Source organism: Oratosquilla oratoria, chromosome 30 (genome assembly GCF_046742065.1).
Source record: "Oratosquilla oratoria isolate Oo_2021 chromosome 30, ASM4674206v1, whole genome shotgun sequence".
Taxonomy (NCBI): Eukaryota; Metazoa; Arthropoda; class Malacostraca; order Stomatopoda; family Squillidae; genus Oratosquilla; species Oratosquilla oratoria.
Window position 1 is genome coordinate 2616260 of NC_134806.1, and position 7500 is coordinate 2623759.

General features: G+C 48.9%; 1 protein-coding gene across 1 annotated transcript in view; it reads left to right on the forward strand.

The window, feature by feature from the left end:
* sd (TEA domain transcription factor 1 homolog scalloped) overlaps positions 1–7500 on the forward strand; it is a 385386-nt gene that overhangs the window by 125480 nt on the left and 252406 nt on the right. The window lies entirely within an intron of this gene.

Below are 7500 nucleotides of genomic sequence, written 5' to 3' on the forward strand. Positions count from 1 at the left end.
CTCTCTCTCTCTCTCTCCATTATGACTCTTTTAACTTTGTTCCCCTTTTATCTCCTCATTTCGCTGCGTTATCAGCACGTTTCATTGTTGTTATCTCTACTTAGCATTTTCTTTCTTTTATTTTCTTATATCATCGTTCTGCTTCTTCTCCCTCCTGTGTTTATCCAACCATGTCTTACTCTTCTTCGTATTTTTTTTTCTTTTTCGTTCTACCTCCCTTCTCATTAGCTATTACTTCGTGTCTTACACTTTCCCCCCCCCCTTCTCCTTTATTTTCCTTCTCCCCTTCTTTCTTCTTTTGGTCTTCCCCCCCACCCCCCCCCATCCCCGGAAACATCTACTCTTCCTTATTTTCTTTTCTTGTGCTTAAATCTCTTCCTGTTTTGTTTTCATTTTCTCCTATTCTTTTCTTTCCCTCTTCCCCCATTCCCCCTTCTTCTTCTTCCTCCTCCTCCTCTCTATCCCTCTCTGTTCTTCCCCTCTTCCTCGTCCCCCCCCTCTTCCTCCTTTCTTGTGCTTAAATCTCTTCCTGATTTGTTTTAATTTTCTCTTATTCTTTTCTTTCCCTCTTCCCCCGTTCCCCCTTCTTCTTCCTCCTCCTCCTCTCTATCCCTCTCTGTTCTTCCCCTCTTCCTCATCCCCCCTCTTCCTCATCCTCTCTATTCTTCTCCCTCCTTTTCCCTGTCTTCCCTCTCTTCGTCTCCCTCTTCTCCTTTCTTCTCCTCTTCCTCATTCCCCCTCTTCTTCCTCCTCTTCCTTCTGCATCCCTTCCTCTTCTCTTCTCCCATCCTTCTCCTCTTCCTCTCTTTCTACATTCCACTTCTTCTTCCTCTTCCTTCTGTATCCCTTCCTCCTCCTCCTCCTCCTCTTCTCCGTCTTCCTACTCTTTTCGCCTTCCTCTTCTCTTTTCTTCTCTCATCCTTCTCGTTCTCTCTTTGTCCATTCCTCTTTTTCATCTCCTCTCTGCTCTTCTTCCCCCTTCTTCCGTCTGCATCCCTTCCTCCTCTTCCCCGTCCTTCTCTTTTCTTCTCTTCTCTTTTATTCTCTCATCCTTCTCGTCCTCTCAATCTCAATTCCTCTTCTTCATCTATTATCTATTCTTCCTCATTCTTTTTTCTTCTCTCATTCCTCTCGTCCTCTCTTTCCCCACTTCTCAACTCCTCTCCACTGCTCTCTATTCTTCTTCCTCCTCCTCCTCCTCTTCCTCCTCCTTCTGCATCTCTTCTCCCTCCTCTTTTTCCCCGTGTTCTCACTTTTTATCTCGTTCTTCTCCTCCTCTTTTTTATTTTTCTCCTCCCCAGTTCCTCCTCTCTTTTTCTCGTCTTTCTTTGTTTCCTCGTCACCCCCTCTTCCCTCTTCTCCCCTTCTCCTCCTCCTCCTCTCTTAGTCCACTCCTCTCTTCGCCATTTTTTCTCTCTTTCATAATTTAGTGTCTCTCCTCTTTTGTCCATCGCCTTCCTTTTTCTCCTCCTCCTCCTCTTCCTCCTCCTCCTTATTACTTTTCCACTTTCCCCTCTTTTCCCCTCTTTTGCTCCTGGTTTCCCTCTTCGTTCCTGCTCTCTAATTTGCTTGACTTACTCTCTTCATGGCCGCTCCTTTGTGTGTGTGTGTGTGTGTGTGTGCTCGTGTGTGTGTGTGTGCGTGTGTATGTAATAATAATAATAATATACGGTTTATTGGGTATAGCAGCATTACTGCTGAAAATATACTGCCTACAGAAATTATAAAATCATAAAACTACAACAGTGAGATGATGTTGTTACAAGCATTAGACAACGAAACAAAACAGTAAGCTAAGAAGTAGCTGTGTTGTACAACATTGTTATTTCTTGTGTATATGCGTGTGTGTGTGTGTGTGTGTGCGCGCGCGCGCGCGTGTGACCTTAAAATATTTCCGTCTTCTTTCCCCTTCAAACTCTCCCCCCTCCCCTCCCATCCTTCCCCCTTCCATACTCTCTTCCCTCCTCTCCCTTCCTTCCCCCATCACACTCTCCCTCCCCCTCCTCTCCCTTCCTTCCCCTTCCCCAGTTTCCTTCTTCCTCTTCCCACTCCCCTACCCTTCCCTCCTCTCCCTTCCCTTTCCTTCCCTTCCTTTCCCTCCCCTTTCTTTCCCTTCCCTTCCTTTCTCATCTGTTCCCTTCATGGGCCTTGACACTTCAGGATATATGTGTGTATATATATATATATATATATATATATATATATATATATATATATATATATTATGTCACGAAGTCGCTTTGTTCTTACCCGGTCCCTCTCTCTACATTTCTCTCTCTTCTTCCCTTCCCTCTCGCTCTTCCTCTCTTCTCTCTCTCTCCCTCTTTTTTTTTCCACCAACTCTCGTCATTTTTAAATTTGCTTTTCCTTTCTACTTTTTTTTTTACCATTTTATTATTTATCGGTTTATTTATTTATTTATTACTTCATTCGTCTCAGTTTCATTAATTTTCCACATTTGTCCCTTCCTTCACTTCACTTCCACTCCATCAATTCCACTCCTCCATCATTCCATGACTCTTATTCCACCCTCCTCTTCCTCCTCCTCCTCTTCCCTCCTCCTCCTCCTCTTCCCTCCTCCTCCTCTTCCCTCCTCCCCCTCCTCCCCCTCCTTTTCTCCCTCCTCTTCGCCCTCCATCAACACATATCATATCTTCTACCTTTCCTCCTCTCCTCTTCCTCCTCCTCCTCCTCTTCCCTCTTCTTTCTCCCATTCCCCCTCCTCTTCCCCTTCCTCTTTCCTCTCCTATTCTTCATCCTCTCCCCCCCTTTTTCCACTCCTCCCTCCTTCTCTCCTCCTCTCCTCCATCTTCATCCTCCTCTTCTTCCCCCTCCTCTTCCTCCTCCTCTTCCTCCTTGGCATTTCCTTACTTCAGTTTAGAATGAAAAATTCCGCTAACCTTGTCGGGATTGTAAGGTCTGTGTGATTCACAAGATACAATGAATGGGCAGCAATGACAAAACTGGTCCACTGGCGACCTTTGGGTCCATGACGAAGCTGGATGCTAATAAATAAATAAATAAATTATAAATGATTTGCTCGTTCATTTCCTTTGATTGTTTTCTCTCGTTCGTTCACATGACTTAATTTCTCCTCCTCCTCCTCCTCATCATCCTCTTCCTCCTCCTCTTCCTCCTCCTCCTCTCCTCCCTCCCTTCTTCCTCCTTTCCCCCTTCACTCGCCTCCTCATCCTCCTACTCCCCCTCCTCCTTCGCCTCTCCCTCCTCTTCCTTCTCCTCCTCGTTCTCCACTTCCTCCTCACATTCCTCGTCCTGCTCTTCCATCTTGTCCTCCTCCTCCTCTTCCTCATCTTCCTCCTCGTCCCACTTTCTCCACCTCCTCCTCGTCATCATCATCATCATCATCATTATCATCATCATCAACCTCACCGTCATCATCATAGTTGGCCCACTAAATCAATTGCCCTCTCTCCCTCAAAGGCTCTCGTTGCCTCAACCCTCAGATTCCCCTCACATTTTCCCCTCAGAAGCTTCGTCCTTTGTCCTCCCGCCTTGGAACTCACTTCCCCTTACCCTCACTTTCCCCTCAGACTCTCATTTTCCCCCTTTCCTCTCTGTCCCCTTTCGCCTTACCTTTCCCCTTCCCTTACCTTCCCTTTCCTTCCCTTCCCTTTAGCTTTCTTACCCACACTTGACCTCCCCTCACCCTCATCCGCATCCTGTACCCTCACTCCTTACCCCTCGTCCCTTATCTTTTCCCCTTACATTCCCTTTTCGCATATTTCCCCACTCTCCCCTCAGTACTATCCCATGCCCCCCAATCCCTCTCCCCTCATCCTCTCCTCTTTCCCTCCTCTCCCCTCACCCTTCTCTATCCTCTTCCTTCTCTACCCTCTCCCTCCACTCTCCTCTTTCTTTTCTCCCTTCTCCCTCCTCTCCCATCTCCCTTCTCTTCCGTCTCCCTCCTCTCCCCTCTCCCTCCTCTCCCCTCTCCCTCCTCTCCCCTCACCCTCATCTCTCCTCTCCCTTCACCCTCCTCTCCCTTCTCCCCTCACCCTCAATTCCCCTCTCCCTCCTCTCCCCTCACCCTCATCTCCCCTCTCCCTCCTTTCCCCTCACCCTCATCTCCCCTCTCCCTCCTTTCTCCTCACCCTAATCTCCCCTCTCTCATCTTCCCTCACACCTCTCCCCCTTCTCCCCTCATCCTCATCCCCTCCCGTCTATTCTTACCCTCACTCCCCTCACCCCTCACTTCCCCTCACCCCCCTCACTTCCCCTCACTCCCCTCACCCCTCACTTCCCCTCACTCCCCCTCCAGTCCCCCTCCCTTGGCCCAGCCGTCCTGTTGATGGAGTCGCTGGCGACAGTTGCAATTCTGTAGGTAATGGCTCTCTTGTCTCGACCCGCGAGGGCCATTTGTGGCCCTGTGCCACTCACCCTCACTCTCCCCTACTCCCCCCCTTACTCCCCCTACCCTTCCCCCTTTACCCTTTACCCTTCCCCCCTTTACCCTTTTCTTTTCCTTCGTATCGGCTCTCTCTCCTTTCTTTTCATCCTCATGTTCATCCTCATTCTCCTGTTCATCCTCATCCTCATCTTCATCCTCATTATCCTCTTCCTCCTTATCATCCTCTTCATCCTCTCCATCCTCCTATTCATCCTCATCACCATCCTCATCTTCATCCTCATCATCATCCTCATCTTCATCCTCATCATCATCATCATCTTCATCCTCATTATCCTCTTCCTCCTTATCCCCTCCATCCTCTCCATCCTCCTATTCATCCTCATCACCATCCTCATCTTCATCCTCACTCATCCGTTCCACCTCACCATCCTCATCCTCAACCTCCCCTTCTCCCCTTTCCCCTTTCCCCTCTTTTCCTCCGTCTCGTCCCCTCGTGCCATTGCAGACACGCTCTCTTCCCCCATCCCCCCTCTCCCCCCATCCCCCATCTCCCCCATCCTGAGCTTCTCTTCATTGCTTCCTTAGCAACAAGTGGTGATCTTGTGCCTGCAATGATATGTTTTGTCTTTTCCTTGTGCTGTGTGTGTATGTGTGTGTGTGTGTGTGTGTGTGTGTGTGTACACGTATGTGATCCATCGTCCTGCTCCCTGGCGTACACACACACACACACACGCACACGCACACACTCAAGCACGCACAAAGTGTGTATTATAGTTAGGTAAATACACATACACACAGTAAAGATAGTAAGAGACGAGACCCTACGAATGTTGAACCATTCCCGTATAATACAAGTAGGTAAGCACACACACACACACACACACACACACACACATGGAAAGAGTGAGGCAATTATGTCTTGATTAAGGATGTCTCTCTATCTCTTTTTTTTTTTTTTTTTAATGAATTGGTGGTTCAAAAACCCTCGACACTAGGTTACTTTGCTTGTTAAGGATGTTGTTATGAGCGTCTAAAATTGTGAAAACTACAACCCTTGATGTGTAGTAATTTAATAGTGATTTAGAGATGGGGGAGGGGAAGTTTGTAATGTATGTTCCACTTAGAGAGAGAGAGCTAGTCTTTTATGGGGGGGATATTTTGTGTTTGTTGAGGGGAGATGTGGGGGTGATTCTTTGCTATGTGTGTGTGGGGGGATTATTGTGCTCAAGGGGTGGGGGGAAGTTTCTAATTGGGGTGACGGGGAGTTATATAATGAGGGAAGTTAATTTATGTTTTGGGGGGGCATTTTTATGGTTTCGCGGAGGGGGGGATAATTCATTGATGTTTACAGGGGATATTCCCCCTCCATCCCCCAGCTTCAGATGAGATATCGTAGCGGCAGACAGAATAAACACTGTTAAGTGTGTATTTATACCAAAGAGCTTTCAGAATTTTGTCACATAATTCTTCCTCCTCCTCCTCCTCCTCCTCCTCCTCCTCTTCCACTTTCTGCTCCCCCTCTCCCTCGTTCACCACCTCCTCTTCCTCCTCATTCTCTCTCCCCTCCTTCCTCTCCTCTTCTGCCTTATTTCACTCCTTCCTCTTCCGCTTTTCCTCCTCTTCTTCCTCCTCTCTCCACCAGCACCTCAAATCCTTACCCCTACCACCCTTCATACCCACTCCTCCTCTTCCTCTTCTTCTTCCTTTTCTTCCTCCTAGCCCTGTCTCCACCAGTACCTCTTGTATCTACTCCCCCCTCCCTTCCCCCTCCTCCTCCTCCTCTTTCTCCTCCCCTTATCCTCTCCTCCTCTTCCTCCTCTTCCTCTTCCTCCTCCTAGTCCACTCTCCACCAGCACCTCTTGTACCTACTCCCACTCTCTTCCCCCCTCCCCTTCCTCTCCTCTTTCTCCTCCCCCTATCCCCTCCTCCTCCTCCTCCTCCTCCTCCTCCTCCCCCGTCTTTCCTCCGAAGTGATGAGTTACTGGATAGTCGTTAATCATGCCGACAGTCATCAGTGAACTTATTGCTTCAGACTGCCGACCCCCTGGCTCTTACTTCACCCTTTCCCCTCACCCCTTTCACCCTTTCCCCTCCCCTCTTTCCCCCCTCTCCTCGTTCACCCTTACCCCTCCCCTCTTTCACCCCTTTTCTTCGTTCACCCTTTTCCCCTCTCTCCTTTCACCCTTTCCTTTGTCCTCCCTCACCCCCTCACCCCTTTCACCCTTTCCCCTCACCCCTTTCACCCTTTCCCCTCAACCCTTTCACCCATTTCCCTCAACCCTTTCACCCATTTCCCTCAACCCTTTCACCCATTTCCCTCAACCCTTTCACCCTTTCCACTGTCCTCGTTGACCCATTCCCCTCTCTATCCTTTGACACTTTTCCCCTCTTCCCTTTCCACCCTTTCCCCTCTCTCTATCCTCATTCACAATTCCCCCCTCTCCCCTTTCGCTTATCCTCTTTCACACTTTCCCTCTCACCCTTTCACACTTTCCCCTCACCCTCCCGTTCTCCTGTCCCCCCTCCCCTTTCACCCTTTTCCCCTTTCGCGTCACCCTGTCTCCTTTCCCCTCAACCCTCCTCCTCACTCCTCACCCTATCCCTTTTCCCCTCACCCTGTTCCTTCTCCCCTCACGTTCTTGTTTCCCCTCTTTTCTCGCCCTTTCCCTCTACCCTTGTGTTTGGCGCTTAAATGTACCTTTTAGTTTTCTTCCTCCTTCTCTTCCTCCTCTTCCTCCTCCTCCTCCTCCTCCTTCTCTTCCTCCTCTTCCTCCTCTTCCTCTTCCGCGTCGTCTTCATTTTCGTCCTTCCCTTTCCCCTCGTCCTTTTCCCCCTACCCTTCTATTCGGCGTTTAGATGTACCTTTTAGTTTTCCTCCTCCTTCTCTTCCTCTTCCTCTTTCTCTTCCTCTTCCTCTTCCTCATCTGCGTCGTCTTCATTTTCGCCCTTCCCTCTCCCCTTGTCTTCCACTCTTTTCTCTCTCTCTCTCTCTTTCTCACTCCCTCTCTCTCTTTCTCACTCTCTCTCTCTCTTTCTCACTCTCTCTGATCTCTCTCTCTCCTCTTCTCTTACAGTACAAGTGAGTTTCTCTGCGGGTATAAGAGGAGGAGGAAGAGAGGGAGGAAGAGGAA